The sequence below is a fragment of the Lutra lutra genome, chromosome 17 (genome assembly GCF_902655055.1).
Source record: "Lutra lutra chromosome 17, mLutLut1.2, whole genome shotgun sequence".
NCBI lineage: Eukaryota > Metazoa > Chordata > Mammalia > Carnivora > Mustelidae > Lutra > Lutra lutra.
Genome location: NC_062294.1, coordinates 38,530,578 through 38,547,558, shown reverse-complemented (window position 1 = coordinate 38,547,558; position 16,981 = coordinate 38,530,578).

Below are 16,981 nucleotides of genomic sequence, written 5' to 3'. Positions count from 1 at the left end.
AGAGGGAGAAGCAGACTCCCCAAGGAGCTGGGAGCCCGATGCGGGACTCGATCCTAGAAGTCTGGGATCATGTCCTGAGCTGAAGGCAGTTGCTCAACCAACTGAGCCACCCAGGCGCCCCAATATGTTTATTCTTCATCGCATGTCCTGGAAGTGACAGTCGTCAGGTGTGTCTGGGGCTGAGTGGAGGTGGGAAAGGAAAGCACGAGGCCGAGGAAGACTCGGGCAGGAGCGCAGGGAGCGCACTCTGTGCCATGCTTCACGAGGAGCTGGACCATATCCTGGGGGCCATGGGGCCGTAAGATCTCTGTACTCGGCCCTGCTTGGCCATGACCTCCTGGGTAGAGCCCGCCCTCCACGGGAGGCACACATAATTCTGGAGACTTGGCCACGGTCTCAGGCAGCACCCGCCTCCTCCCTCCCTCTCTAATTGCTCTGTTTTCCTTCCACTTCACAAGTGGGTTGGCTAGTAACACCGACGTCTGTTTTATACACATATAGATAGTCAGCAAACACAAAATGTGTGGTAAGCTATGTTCCGTCTTTATGTTATTAACACACAAAAGCAAGAAAGCTCCAAGTTAGAGCATCTGCAATTCAGCCCAATGTGCAGCAAGCCATATGGCGAAAACACAGGACGGAAGGCAACAGAAGTGCATCGTCTCTGCCTTCGTCTGGAGAGCTGCCTCTGCAAGCCAGGGCCATGGGCTCCTCCGGCCTGCATGTCCCAGTCAAGGCCACCTGGCTTCCATCCATCTATCCATCCATCCATTCATTCATTCCATTCATCCATTCATCAAATATTCTTTGAATTCCTGTCATTGGCCAGGAAGTGTTCCCTCACCAGGACAGAGGAACCAAGACAGGCAGAGGTCTGTCCTCAGGGAGGGAGAAGGGGTCAGGACATAGGTAAGCAAAACACATGAGAAAGACACGATGATTGCCTCCAGTTATGAGAACTCCTGAAAAGTAACAGGGCGATGTGATAGGAAGTAGAGCAGAGGCCTGTCACTAAGGATAAGGTGGCTTCAGGAAGGCCTTTCTCAGGAGGAGGCAATAGAGCCGAGCTTTGAAGCATGAGGAAAATCCAGCAAGAATTGCTGTGAAGAAAGTAGCCCAGGCAGAGGGAACAGTATGTGCAAAGGCCCTGAGGTGGGAATGAACTAGTGCTTTAGTGGAACTGCAAGAAGGCTGGACTAGAGTGAGTGAGGGAGAGTGGGACAAGATAACAAGATAGCTGGGAGATGGGCAGTAGGGTCTTACAGGCTTGTAGGGAGTTTGAGTTTTACTCTGGTGTTATTAGAAGACCTTGAAGGGTTTGAAGCAGGAAAGTAACTCCTCTGATTTACCTGTTTATGGATCACTCTGCTGCTGAGGGGAGTGTAGATGGGAAAGCAGGCATATCCTAGGGTCTTAGAGGCTGGTCATCCAAGCCAGGAAAGATGGCATCTTGGCCAAAGTGGGTATAAGGTGGAGGTGGACACAGAGTCAGATGTGTTTGCAAATAGAGTGAGGGAGGGCTGCCCATGGCCTGTTAAGAATGCAGACCTGTGACCCTTGGTCCATGGTGGCTGACAGCACAGCTTCCCTGCTCTCTGCAGGTGAGGAGCCCCATCTGTGTCACTCCCCATGGAAGGCCTGGCTTTTCTTTCCTGTCCCTTCACCTCCATGGTCATAAGCATAGTGACACGTCACTGGCATTATCCTGCCAGGTAGAAGTGTAGGGCGAGGAAGTCATTGCCTAGGATCACACAGGACAAGGGGCACCTCAGGAGGACCCTTCTCCCTAGACTGCATGAAGCCTTGGGGTGTTAGCCAGCCCTTTCCAGCATCCTCCTGAGTGTCCTTCATCCCAGCTGGCAGAGGAGGGTAGCTCCGCCATACCAGCAACAACACACATTCCCACATAGCCCGCAGCGAGTGGCAGGGCTTTCCATCTTCGTTGTGAGAGCACCCTGTTGGCTTCTCCTAGAATATTGGGAAACTGCACATGACCGTGGGGGGACCCCAGAAGCAGAGTGTAGCATGTGGGAGGTGAGGAGGGACTGCCGAGAAGCCATGACTAAGGACAGGGGAGTGTAGAAGTATGAGTGGGCAGAGGGCCCTGGAGTGGATGTGGCCCGAGGGATGTCCTGCTTTGTCAAAAGTGACCAGGCCTTTCTATCTCTGCCTCCATCAGCCACTGTGTGGCAGCATGTGGCCCTGGCAAGGCTGAGGCAGTCCAGGAAGGCTGGCAGCTGGAGGCTGAATGCTGATGACACCCCAGCAGCCGGGGCACTAGCACCTCCTACAGGGGGCCTTGGGGGCTGCGTCTCCATGTCCACCAAAGTCCATCCCACTAACTCAGCCATGACCCATTTATAAACCAGCAGTTGGGGTTGTGCTAACTTGACATAGGGTTCTCCTAAAGCAGGAATAGCCAAAAGCCCAAGGCCATGAGCTGACAGCTCTGAGACTCGGAAGGGGCTCCATTTATAGGCCACCAGCCACAGGGGAAAGACACACGTCCTATCCTCTCCATCTAGACAGGTTAGTATCACACAGCCCTGTGTTCATCCAATCTGTTCTTTAATGTCCTTTAGAAACATGCACTGTGTGTCTCTCCGGTGCTCAGGCTGGGAGGAGCAGAGACTCCCAGCTGTCCTTCCCTGTGGAGTCCACAGGTTCGGGGGACACCAATCGAATGCCCACACAGAGGAGCTCATCATGAGTACTGGCAACAGCAGATGCTTCCTGTTTTTGCGTGTTAAGGCGTGTCTCAGCAAGGATGAGGACTAGGCCCATGCCGTCCCCAAACGCCTGATTCTGGGTTAGGGTTAGCTTCACTTCCAGTCATGACACAGCCATGGAGAGGTCACAGGCAGCCCTCAAGGTCACCAGCAAGGACACAGTAGAGTGCACAGGTGTGCTCTGAGATCAGGACCTGTTCTTTGGAACCTGATCTGGACTGGGGAGGGGATGTGGGGAGGAGGTCAAGAATGGTGCCCCTTGAGGAGTAGATGCTAGTGCAGAGGGGGAAGGGATGAGAAGGAGTGACAGAGAAGGGAGGCGTTGGAGCAGAAGGAAGGGCTCAGAAGAGGCCCTGGGATTGCCGAGACCGAGGCTCATCTGGGGAACTGGGAGGCGGCTGGGGTGCTGGGACATGCAGGCTGGGGGCACAGCCCACAATGAACCCTTCCTTCTTCATCCTGAGAGCCACGGAGGCCATCGGAGGTGCACCTTGGAAAGACTCCTCAAGCTGCCTCATGGAGCACGGGCTCCTGCGAGGCCCGGTGCTGGAGACTGCCCCAGGCATCGGGGAGAAGCATAGGGCAGGCGCAGCAGGAAGTGGCTGGATTCAGAGTTATTTGGAGTAAGATCAATGTGGCTAGAGTGAATTTGCAATGGGGAGCAAGGGTCCGGGCAGGGTCCAGAGACCCAGAGTTTCTGGCCCGCAGAACTGGACTGGCATGAGACCTTTCACTAGAGTGAAAAGGGACATCCGGGTCCTGAGCGGTAACACAAAGACAAAAGCAACATTTGGAAATTTTTTGTACCTCAAACATCAAAACACTGAAGGGATAGTAGCATCAGGAATATCTGTTGACTTCATCTAAATAAGCAGTTGTTATTACTTTGCTGTATTTGCTTTTCCGGATCTGGGAGGCCAAGTCTGCTGGGGAGAGGCTGCGGGAGCAGAATGCCAGCCAGACTTAGAGCAAAACCTCCCTTGAGGAGCACTGAGAAGGTCTGCATCAGAAAGTCGGAGAGTAGCAAGCACTGGTCAGGCTGCGGAGAACTCAGCCTCATACGCTGCCGCCAACAGGAATAGAAAATGTTTCAGAGGCTTTGAGAAGCCATCTGGCAGTTCCTCCAACAGTTAAACATGAAGTCGCCCAGAGGGCGCCTGGGTGGCTAAGCTGCCTTCCCGGGGTGGCTGCAGGGTGTGGGTGTCTGCTCCCCATGACCGGGTGAGGTTAGGGCAGGCAGCTGTTCACCCAGGCAGGGAAGGCCTCCTCTAAGGTCCGAGTCTCCCAGCCCACCTGCCCCAACCCTGTGCTTCTGGGACTCTAACCTCTTCTTCTGTTCAGCTGTTTTCTTTCTGGCCCATCTTCAGTTGTCGAAATCAGATTCAAGGCCTGGCCAGATATCACCTCCTCTTTGGAGCAGTCCTGCTCTGCCCTTGTCTGAAGGTCTGTGTAGTAGAACATCTGTGCCTCCTTCAGACACTGACCCAGCGTCCTATGGTTCTGTGTTCTTGGTATCAGGGCTGTGACCTCTGGTCTTAAGAGATACTATGGGTTCTCCTTGAGGGCAGGGCCCGAGTCTGGCTCTCCTCTGCTTTCTTTATTTATTTGGTCAGAATTATTTTGGTCACCAGTAACAGACTCTTAGCTCAGATTGACCTAAGGAAAAGGATCCACTGGTGCATGTTACTGAAAATCCAGGGGCTTCAGGTACAGCTGGGTCCAGGGCCCATTTGTTTCGGCTGTGCCCATCTCCTGGTCCTGCTGTCCACAGGCTCTTCTTGGGTGCTGGCAAAGGTGGCTAACTCAGCTATCCTGGTAGGATCCCAGACTGGAGGCCTATTGGGCTGGCTTGGGTCACATGCTCACTCCTGCGTCAGTGGCTGCCCAAGGAGAAGCCAGCTCTGATTGGCCAGGTTTGTGTCATAGTCCCATTTTAGGATTAGGGGTGTTGTCATGGACCAGTTGTTGGGAGCGGGGGAGAGGGGTGCTTTCCAGGCAAATTCTGGCCACTAGGTGGGCAAAACAACTCCCTGGAGATGATTTTCTTTGACTCCTTCCTCCCTCTCATCTATAGGTCTTATTTACCTTCCTCCTGGGTATTTCTCACACCTGTTCCTTGTTCTCATCAGTAACTTGGCCCCGTTCCTCTCCTTCTCCTGGCCCATCATTGTTCACTCTCCCTGCAACAGCAAAGACGGGTCTTCCTAAAACAAACGCTGATCACATCCTAATTAAAACCCTTGATGGTGCCCCATTGCCCCTTGGATGAAGTCCATTCTTCTGAGAAAAGCATGTCCATCATTGATGATCTGGCCCTCCACCCTCTCTCTCTCTGCTTCTTCCTCCCTCTGGGACTTATGTTCCATGTTCTTCAAACCATCTCAAGTTTCCCCATGCTTCTGCCTAGGATGCCCTTTCCCAGCTGGTCTGACTGGCAGACTCCCCCTTTTTAATACCCAGCTCAGGTATCCCCTTATCCAGGAAGGCCTCCAGGACTTCCCTGAACACATAAGAGCACCTTCTGCTTGGTGCCCATATCTGTTCACCTCTCTGAACTAGGCTGATTCTGAGGATCATGCTCTCTGGCCCTTGCTTTCCCTTTAGGTACTTCTTCCCATCTATCTTCCTAGGGCTGATCCTAGTGCTAGGCCCAGTGATGTATCCTGAGCAGTGACTAAAGACGGGTCAGAGGACCCAAGGGAATGAGGATCCTGGGTGGGCCCTGCCTACCCTTGGCAAAACAGAGTTGCAAGCTTCCTGCCTGGACATGTTCAGCCCTGGTCTTATATGCCCCTCCTCCACCTGCCCCGCCCCATGATGGGCTCCCTCCCGCTACCTCACTGTAGGACTGCTTTCACTTTCTTCCTAACATTTAGCTTGGCTATTGTTCTTCTGTGTGTTTACTTACCATCTCTCTTCCAACTGCCATGTCTATGACCTGTCAGCTCCACCAGAGCAAATTTTAGTACTGGCCATATCCTGGTACTGGGCATAGTGCCCCACACTAAAAGGACCCAATAAATATTCACTAAATGAATGAACTCCCTGGCTGGGGCATTTGACCTATCTTTGGGGAGAATATTTATGGTTCCCAGGTTCAAGGGGCTGATGCCAAACTGGGAGAAGTTCCACTGTGGTTGGTGATTCTCCCCACCAGGGACCCCTGTCTACTCCAAGCCTTTGGCTGGAAGAGGCTATTCCATTGAAAGAAGAAATGATTCATTCCAGGTTCTTAATTCTTAAGATTTAATTCTTTTTTTTTTTTTAAGATTTTATTTATTTATTTGACAGAGAGAGATCACAAGCATGCAGAGAGGCAGTCAGAGAGAGAGGAGGAAGCAGGCTCCCTGCTGAGCAGAGAGCCCGATGCGGGGCTCGATCCCAGGACCCTGATATCATGACCTGAGCCGAAGGCAGCGGCTCAACCCACTGAGCCACCCAGGCGCCCCTTAAGATTTAATTCTTAAGTCTTAATCTTAAGACTTAATTCTCAGCAAAACCACCAATAATGACAAAGCAGATGAATCTGCAGGTGGGAGGGGGAAGGGTGAGCTTTCTCAGATCTGTCCTCCTTTTTGCTGAACCGCTAGGCTTCCTCAGTCATCCCCAACCTCACCATCCTGTCCTTGCAGACTTGGAGCTTGCCCTCTCTTTCCTGTCCTCTCTCCTTGCTCTTCTCTCTTTCCTTATCTTTTCCCCTTTCATCTTCTTCATCCACTGCACAGCAGGTGGCATACAGCATGTGCACCAATTATCTGCTGACTGATTCCACTTACAACATTTTCCTTTTCTTGAGAATGAGAAGGAAATGCAAACCTAAACCCTTACTGATTATTTTCTTCTAGCCCTGAGGTTCCTGATGTAGAGTACGTAGGTGTCCATGATGTACTCCTTCTGTTTCATTTGGTTCATCTGTGCAACTACTAATCAGTCCATCCACTCATTCATCCATGCACCCACCTATTCATGCATCTGTTTATCCACCCACTCATCCATCCATCCATCCATCCCTCTGTCTGTCCATCCATTCATCCATTCATCTATCTGTCCACCCATCCATGTAGTCATCCATCATTTGTCCATCCATCCGTCCATCCATCCATCCTCCCCATTCTTCTATCCATCCAACTAACCACCCACTCATCCAACCATCTGTCTACCCACTCCTTTGTCCATCCATTCATCCATGCATCATGCATCCATTCAACCATCCATCTATCCATCCATCCATCAACTCATCTACCCATCCATCCATTCACTCATCCATCCATCCATTCATTCATCTGTCTCCATCCATCTGTCTACCCATCCATCTGTTCATCCATCCATCCACCCATCCATCCATCCATTCATTCATTCATCTGTCTCCATCCTTCTGTCTACCCATCCATCCATTCATCCATCCATCTATCCATACATTCATCTTTCCCATACATCCATACATACATCCATTCAATTATCTCTATCCATTTGTCTGCCCATCCATCTCTCTATCCACCCATTTCTCCATCTGTCTGTCTATCCATCCATCATTCATCCATTCATCTGCTTCTATTCATCTGCCCATCCATCCATCCATCTATGCATTCATCCCTTCATCTGTCCATATATCCATCTACCCATCCGTCTCTCTATCATCCATCTCCCCATCTGTCTCTCTGTTCATTCATTCATCTATTTCATTCCATCAGCCCATCCATCCATACATCCATACATCCTTTTATCTGTCCATCCATCCACTTATCCATCCATCCATCCATCCATCTCTTCATCCATCCACTCATCCATCTATCCATCTATGTACCTGTCCACCAGTTCATGTGTCCATCCATCTACCCATCCCTCCATCCATCCCTCCATACACCCATCTTTCCATCCTGTCGTCCATCCATCTATCCATCCATCCACTAGGCATGGACTGGCCCTGGATCAATGTCACACAACAGGTGGGTGGTGGGTGGAGGAATAAGACAAATGCACCCACAGATATAGTGTTAATTGGAGATTATAAGGTCAGGTGCTGGCAGAAAGAGACACCAGGCACGGTGCCTATAGGGTAGGGATCCTCTCAACCCACCAGGCTGATATCACAAAATATCCCCCTCTGCCTGCTGGCTGCCAGTTTGTGAATTTGACCTTGAGCTACTGCAGGAATCTTAGCCGAGGGGGAAATCCCATGTGGCTGGGGGCAAGAATGAGGGTATTAGGCAGGGCTTCTGAGAAGAGAGGACATTTGAACTCAGCCTGAAGGCTGAGTACAGTCCATAAATCCAGGACTTATGGAAGGGGCTTTGTAAGGAGAGGGAATGGCCATATGTCATCCCATTTCCTGGCCAATATGAGATTTTCATATGCTCTGGGACAGCCTACTTACTACTCTCCTTCTTTCCCCATCCTTCAACTCAAGGGTGAGGGACAACAACTGCCATTGTTATTCAGACTATGACCAGGAAAGTGAGGGCAGAAACCAGCTTATTTTACATTTCATTACTTTTTAAATGATTATTAACTTTAATTACAGAAGCATGCCTGAATACATCCTTGTCATAATGAGAGTAATGCAAATATTGCAGATAAGGCCAACATACTCCTTTCTCACCAGTTCCCCTCTCACCCCAAAAGTGGGCATGGTTGATGGTGTAGAATGTTCCCTTCCACAGATTTCTCTGTGCATTTCACATATTTATATGTACACGTGTGTGTGAGTGTGTGGAAGCACCGATTGCAGTATATGGCGTAGTACTAGGAAAAGCCATTGAGGTCCCTGGATAGCTTCGTGAGTTAAGCATCTGACTCTCGATTTCAGCTCAAGTTATGATCTCAGGGTTGTGAGGTCGAGCCCCACTTTGGACTCCATGCAGGGTGTCTACTTCTCTCCCTCTGCTCCCCCCCCACCAGGCTCTCTCTCTGTGTCATGAATAAATAAATAAATAAATCTTTTTTTAAAAAAAGATTAAAAAAGAAGTGGAATTACATTCCAAGTATTGTTTGCATCTTACTTTACTTTAAACTTATTTTCTGTTCCTGGAGTAACATTTCCTGGAGCTTCCTTTATAGGAGAGCACATCTCATTCTTCTTCTTGCTGCTGTTGTGGCCTGAGGTTCTGTAGTTCTTTTAGCCTCACATTTTGATGTCAATTTGGGATGTTCTGAAATATTTGTTCACAAAGAGAGTGCTTCAGTGAGTGTTCTTGGACCCAGCTTCTCATGTCCTCTTGACATTGCTCCATCATAGATTGGCATGACTGTCCCTTTCCTGATGATCTCAGTGGAAAGAAGGCCCCCTCCCTGCCTACAGCTTGCAGCACTGGAGAACCAGGAGACCACACAGCCTGAGTGTCAGCAGGAAGGGACCACTCCCCAGAGAAGGAGTACTCTGACCTGGCCTTAATTCAGACTCGAGGTACTTCCCCAGTACCCACTATGTGCCAGGCCCAGGGTAAGGAAGAGAGCGTGTTGGTGGCCTCATTCCTACCTCATGAGGCTGTCAGTCCACCATGTGTTTGTATCAGTCTTGTGCTGGAGGTCTGAGGGAAGGATGAGGTGGGGTGGCTGCCAGCAGGGTCCTGGAATGAGCGGCTTCTACAGGAGCACAGAGACCTAGGGCATGAGGGTATTGGTATCACCTGGCCTCCTCCTGTGCAGCATCACTACAGCCTGATGGCCAGCTCTGATGAGCTCACCCCTGGATGGCCCTGAGGCAGCCCGGCTTGGCCCTCCATGCCTCTGCTCTCCTCCGCCCCTCCTCTCCTCCAGGGCCGGAAAGCATCTCTAATTCCGGTGGGCACCACAGTCTGCAGCTCCTCCGTGGGCAAACTCGGCACAGGTGCCAACTGTTAGTGCACTCTCCCAGCTTCCATTTCCGCAGCTCAGCACCTGCAAGGCCCCCCATCAGAGTCGTGCCAACAAGAGGGGGCTGCGGCTGTGTGTGTGCGTGCCCGTGTGTGAGCCCACGTGCCCGGCTGCTGGAGCCTGTGGGAAGCCACGAGGGAAATTTCCAGCACAAAGACCGTATGCCTGAGAGCGAGGGGAATTGCTCAGCAAACTTCAGAAGCGATCAAAATGTCCTTTCCGTAAAGTCCCGGCTTAAAAAATGTTAGCAGGTGCGTATACAATAGCGAGTCAGTTGGGATGGATTACTATAGAATACCATTTCCGCTCATTCCGAATTATGAATTCAGGGCATAATTTTCTGTAAATTGTCATTCTTGTCTGGTAAGGAAGGCTAATTTTTTCCTCATATGGAAAAAAACCCACCACTATCCTGGGCCACTGTTCTTTAGATCAGGCTCTGCCAGCCCACCTCCCCTGGGGACGGCGGGATGGGTGAAGCTGTGTCCCAGAGTGGCTGCGGCCAGAGATACGGCAGGAGGCCTTTTCCTCCCGGGGTGACCAGGTTGCTGCCATGGGTTACTGAGACAGCTTGGGGGGAAGAAGAAAGACTCCTGATCATGGACACTGGGCCTGCTTTGGAAGGAAGATGGGTAATGAGGTTGGGCTGCTCTGGATGTGTGGAGTGAAGATGAGATGCAGGAAACCAGGAGAGAGGTTGTTGGCAAGGCACTGGAGGCATTCATTCATTCATTCATTCATTCAACAAGGGTTTACTGAGTGCCTAAGGGGTGGGGGGGGCCCTCTTCCAAGCCATGTGGTCACAGCAATGCTAAGATTTTCTGTTCCAGTGGAGAGAAGCAGCCAATCAACAAGGACTAAGACAAGCTTAGCTGCAAAAGAGTGAAGGCAGAGTGACTGGTGGGGGCTCATCAGAGAAGGCCCTGGGATGAGGGTGACTGTGGGATTGAGCAACACAAAGAGGAGGAACCAGACATGACAGGTGAGCGGCCTTCCCACTGTGCTAAGCCACTGCGAGTATGAGGCCTGGAGGTCGAGAAAGCCGGGCTTGTTCCGATGAGAGAATAAGCCAGCAAGGCTGGAGCCTAGGGAGGAAGGGCGAGTGGAGAGGCTGGACTGGGTTGGGGACAATTGAAGTGCATGAGAACTGGATAGTTTTGAGTGAGGGAGAGACGTGACTGGTTGTTGCTAGAAGCTTCCTCAGGCTGCCATGTAGTGAATTGTCAGCAGAGGTGCCATGGTAGGAGAGGGAGCCTCTGGGAGTCACTGCACTTCTGGTCCTTTGTCCTGGCTCCCAAGGCCTCGGGTTGTGTGGGTGGCTCTGTGCCAGCTGCCACTTCTTCTCCTGATGCAACATGAGGAAGGACAATCCTTCCAGAATAGCTAAGGCTGCTCGCTCCAGTGTGATGGCTGGAGACTCCCGAGGGCGGGGGAAAGCACGGGGCTTATTCTAGTGTGGACCCGTATTTGTCCAGATTCATTCAAATGAAAATGATGGAAACCCGAGTCAACAGGCTCAAGTGAAACTTGAAGGAGTATCAACAAATTACTGGCCCTTGCTGTCAAAAAGTCTAGGGATTTCAGTCATAGCTGGATCCAGGGGCTTAAACAATATCGACAGGAATCTTTCTTGCTTTGTCTCTACTTTCGTCTGTGCTGACTTCATTCTCAGGCAGAAGGTCCCCATGTGGTGGAAGAGATGCCGTCAGCACTTTCAGACTTAACCTCCTGTCAGCTGAGGAACGGTTTTGCCCAAATGAGACTCCTTGTGGGAGTCCCAGAGGTAAGCCAGACCAAGAAGGAGGTGCCGTGGCTGAAGTTGGGGAAGTCCCTTCTGCTCACTGTCCTCTTCCCTTGAGACTTGGCAATAGCTCTGGCAACCACACCTGTGCTCCCTGCCTCAGTGGTCCCCCACCCCCAACCGTCTATACTGGCTCCCTCTGGTGATGACCCTACAAACCCTTCCCCAGCATCCGCAGCCACACTGAGGGCCTGGCCAGAGTGGCTTCTGGCATCACACACACACCCTGCCTGAAGAGCTGGCCCAGGGGACATGACGTCCTCCTTCTTTGTGGGGGACCAAGATTGTGCCAAGGCCCTCATAGTCCCACGGTAGAGGAGGTGTAATACGGGGAAGTCACTTTATCCACCTCCCCTTGCCTCTGTCCTACTTCTGCCCGCAAGAGGCCAAGAAGCCACTGTGCTCTTTTGAGTCAGACCAACGTGCTCATCTAGAATGCAGGCTCTGGGGACAGATGGCCTGAGGTGCTCGCTGTGTGACCTTGGATGGGTTCCTTAACCTTTCTGTGCTTCAGGATCCTCATCAGTGAGGTGGGGCTACTGCTAGCGCTGCTAGGAAGCCCAACCGAAGTAACTCAGCAGGTGCCTGGGACGTAGCAGGTGCTCCCCACACACTAGCTCTGGTCTTCATCAGGTGTGAAGGAGCATGGGGCGTGCCGGGCCGAGGTTTGGTGGCAGCTGATAGTAACCGACTCCAGCCATCTCAAACAACAAGGGCACCCCTGGAGAAATTTGACTCCCCAAAGGACACTCCCTTCCTCATCGTAGCTCCTACTTCAGACTCCCAGGCCCTGGGAACAGGTTCGTGATCAGCTATGCCTAGCACAGGCCCTGCCATCTGGGTCCACCCAGGGTGGGTGCGATTAGGCCAGAGCCCAATCTCGTCTCTGTGGTGTGAAAGGGCAGGAAGGGGCCCTCTTGACAAGATCCCTTGGTCAAGACTATACCCATGAGGAAATTCCCCTAAAGGGGCAGATTTCTGAAATAAGGGGGACACTGGAAACCCAGTCCCACACCTGTGCACTCTGGCTGTTAGGTTCACAAGTCATTTTTCATCCACTGCTCAGCTCCTGTGGCACTGGCACACACACACGGTGGCCTGCAGGGAGCGTCGTGGATGGGGCAGCCTGGGGCTTGGATCCTCCGGGCACCGGCCCTGAGAGTCTCATCTGTGCAACCTGGGGCTTGGCCCGGCCTTTAGAGCCGTGAGATTGTCTGAGGTCCTGGGATCCGGTCAGCATCACACCCGGGGTCCCGGATCCACCTCCTTGCCCTTCGCTGAGCTCCAGGCTCCAGGCTGAGCAGCACATCCTTGCCCTTGATGAAGGCACACCACTTAAGGGGTACGCCCGCACAAGGAAGGGGAGCATTTAGCCTCTGGGGGACACGGCACTTAGGGTGACCCCTCCTTTCCACCTGCACACTGGGAATGTGACAGCAGCTGGATGCTGTGGGGGGCCCCACACCATGTGCTCCAAGCATCATTGGAAAAGGCCCCAGAGACACTGAAGGTGTTATTACTATTATTACTGACCATAAAATACTCGATAAATGATTGCAGATCTGAGGGCTAGAAAGAGTCTTCCTTCCTGGGGAGAGATTTGAGGGCTGGTTTAAGAGCCTTTTGGAGCCACTAGGCCCAGCAGAGGGAGCAGGCTCTGCAGAAGCCTTCAGGAGCAGAGCTGTTGGGGCTGGGAAGTCGTTGATTACCTACATCTGTTTGTATGGAAACTTCTGGGAGCTGCGTAGGGGAGAGGGAAGTGTAAACAGCCGGAGTCAGTGGCCTCCTTGCCAGATTGTTGGTGGGGCATGGGCCACACAGACCTGACCTGGGCTCTGCAGCAGGGGGTGCTAAGTGTTCTGAGAGCAAAGAACAGAGTGCAAGATGGAACCCAGGACAGGAATCAGGGCTTTATGCCCTTGCTTGTGCACAGCAAGAGAAAATAACCCTGGGAAGTGTGAATTCATTGGCTTGGTCATTGGCGCGTGGTACTGCCCCGGCCTCCTGGTGGGCTGGGGGGATCCAAGGCCTGTCCAGGGCAGCAGAGGCCATACGGCCCACGAGCAGGGTGGGGGTCTACGCAGGCCCACTCCACTGATGGAAGCCCTTCCTGCTGTTCTGCACCCAGGCTGCCCTGGGCAGCACTCACTTCTGGCAGGTCCTGTCTGCAGCCGGCTGGGGAGCTGCCTGCTTGGCTCTGGGCTTCTCGCCCTCTGCGGCGGGGGCAGGGTGGTGGGGTGTCCTTGTTTCCATTGCATCTTGTTGCTGCAGGAGGATGGGTCCTAGCCAGGGCTATAGAACACACACACACACACACACACACACACACACACACACACACTCTTCAGCTCCAGAAAGGAGGTCTCAGGTGGACTGCTGAGGTCCAGCCAGTGTAGTCCTGATATTCTCGTTGTTACACACAGTTGTGCATGTTGTACACTGCACAACCAGGCCCAAATCCATGCTGCTATCCATTTGCCATGCCATGAACCCTGGGACTGTACTAGCTCAGAAGGGCACCTTTTCCAAAGGGCACCGTGCCAGCTCTCAGAGACGTGGTTCTGGTGTTGTGGCTCCGACCGTACCCCCACACTGCAGCCACACCTGGTTATAGCCCCTGCCCCCACATACCAGCTCCTTCAGCTGGTGTTCCTCGCCTCTCTGTGCTGTGGACTGCTGCCCACCCTTTGAAGCCCAAGCAAAAGACACTTTCCCCCAAGTCCTTTGTGTTTTCTTTCTGGAAACAGTACCTCCTCCCCCCACTCCACCTCTGCTCACACACTTGCTCTTTTTGGGAAATGGCTTGTCCTCAGTCCATTCCTGTGGTCTGGCAGAGGCCACAGTCACCTTCTCCGCCCCCCCCCCAATGACCCCTGAAGCAGTTGATTGGCCCCAGGTGTGGGGCCAGGACCCCAGCCAGGCCCCAGGGAACTGTTCCCTGGGCTGTCCTGAACCTGCAGCTGGAAGGACAGATTGGGTCCTTGTGTGAGCGGTAATGATAGAAGAGCCTCCAGGAGACTTGCTTCCTTCCCTGGTAGGGAGGTCAGCCTTAGAAAATACTAGAAATGCGAAGGCAGGCAGTCATGACCCCTCAGGCTGCACCCTGGCCCAGAAATGTCTACTCTGCTGAGGGCCTGTCCCTGGACATTGCCCTCTCAGGCTCCGGAAATCATGCCTATCTGCAGACTGGGGACAACCCAGGAGCCACCGAGGGGTGTGGAGGGAAGGTGGGTCAAAGAGAAGAGCCCCACTTCTCCCACCCAGATAGCCTACAGTACCCCAACTCCCTTCCTTCCCTTTTAGATGGGCACAGACAAAAACAAACCATTGAAAAGACCACACAGAATCTTCTTGCGAACTCCCAGGGCTATTGTCAGCCTTTCTCAGCCTATATCCAAGGGCCGGGCTGGAGCGGCAGGAGTAGTGCTCTGGGTCCCGTGGACACGGTTGATGCCTGTGCTGTAGGTGTCTAGGAATGGGCGAGAAGCCTGAGATGCTGGGGCTCAGGCCTCTAGAGCTGGGCCCAGGTGGGGTCAGGTGACGGTTCTGCCACTTGTGGCTGTGTGAGCTCATGCAAATCACTTACCTCTCCCAGGCTCCGGGTCCCCTGACAAATGGGCAGGGGCAGGGCTTGGTCAGGAGGAGGCAAACTAGTGTGGGAGAACACCAGCCCCTCGGGCACACTGTCCTCTCCTTCCAGAGACAGGCGCTGTTCTTTTGGCCCTCGGCTCATTCCTGACCATATGGACCCTCCGCTGGCCTGCCACGATGCCTCGACCCTCCTGGGGGTAGTCCTCCTGTGCACCCGCCTCTTACCTAGGAGCCATAGGAGGACAAGGGGACGCCTCCCCTCTCTCAGCCCCCGGCGACACCCCACCCCTGCCCTGTGCAGGCAGAATTAGATGCAGCCTGCGGAAATTATAGGCTAAGCAATATGTTGAAAAGTGTCCAATTGTGTCTACAATGTAGCAGATGTCTGCACCGCCTCACACAGAAGAAGTGTCAGAACTTTGCTCAGTGGCAGCGGGAGTCTGTGAGGAGTCCCATGTGTTTCCAAAGGCTGCAAACTGGGGGGCTTCCCACTCTCCTACTGCAGAATCTTGGCACCTCAGAGCCTAAAGGGCCTTCTCCCCCACTGACCACCCCCCTCCAGATTCTCACAGCTCTTGGCATACAATCCAGCTCCTTCCCAGGGCTCCCGCTGCCCCTCCTTCCTGCTCCCCTGCACGGCCAGTCTCCGGCCACTCTGAACCTTTGCCTTCCAGAACTTGCCACACTCATTTCTACCAAAGGGTCTTTGCGTTGGCTGTTTACCGTCAGGAGAGCTTGTCCCCCAGGCGTTGCTATGACTGCCTCTTTCTCCTGGTCAGAACCCTTCCTGATTGAAACGAACTACTCTCACCCCAGTCAGTCTGTCACGCCCCCCCTTCCCCGCTCTGCTTTGGTTTCAGCAGCACCCTTCTTTACACCTGCTTTCCGGGCTTCATCTGTGTATTGGCCATCTGTACCCTTTCAGCCAGATGTGGCCTCAGTGACAGCAGGGGCTGGTGCGCCCTTAGCTCCCCCACTCATAGATGTCCACTGAGTGGAAGGGACCAAGACGCAAGCACCGCCACCCTCAGACAGGGACACGGCTCTGGCACTGTGGGGGGGGTGCAGCCTGGGCCCTCCGCAGTTTCCTTCCTGTGCCTCTTGATCGCTGCCTCTTGGCAGAGGCCCAGGTGTCATTTAGCAGCTCTGACCTGAGCAGGAACTGGGCTCTCTCTGTCCCTCCTGGCAGCTGGCCCACGGATCCCTGTTTTCTACCCTAAAAAAGACCCTCAGCCCCACAGAGACATCTTACCCACTTTCAATCTAAGTGGCTCATGGGGGCTTTTCCCACGGTCCTCCCCCATTTCAAGGTGAGCCTGTGGTGAAGGCCTTGCTAGTCAGAGTTTCCTATCCCGAGGATATAAGGTCAGCCCTGGACTGGTTCTGTGATGCAGCTTAGACCAACAAGGGCTTTCATTACCACTATCAGCATGTAGTTGAGGTTGTGATAAACGTTGCTATGAAGAAGTTTAGGATTTCATGAGAGCCTAAGGGGAGATTTGAGTGGTTGGTCATGGGGGAGGTAAGAGGGCAGTCAGGGAAGGCTTCCAGAGGAAGTGAGCTATGACTTAGGACCTGAAGGATGTATAGAAATTGCCTAGGAGAAGAGGAAGGGGAGTGAAGAGGATCTAGTTACAGAGAGAACAGTGTGCAAAGGCCCTGTGGCAGGTGTGAGCATATTCTAGAAACTAAAGGTGGGTGTGGCTGGGGTGTGGAGCATAGGGAGGTAGAATAAGGAAAGGCTGAGGGTTGGGTGAGTCTAGACTCTGTAGAACCTTGTAAGCTGGTCTCTTGGAAGGCCCTGAGGTTTCAAGTGTGTGTGTTTGGTGGCACAGAAGATGTGATGTGTGTCTCGCTGGCTACTGTCATCTGTCGCTACTATGTGAAGACTTGTCTAAACCTCAGCCTTCAAAGAGGTGGGCCAAGACTGTTGTGGCCCTGAGGGTTCTTCTAGAAGCCCTGACTACCCTCCAAGACCACCGACCAAAAGATTCCTCCTGTCCTCTTT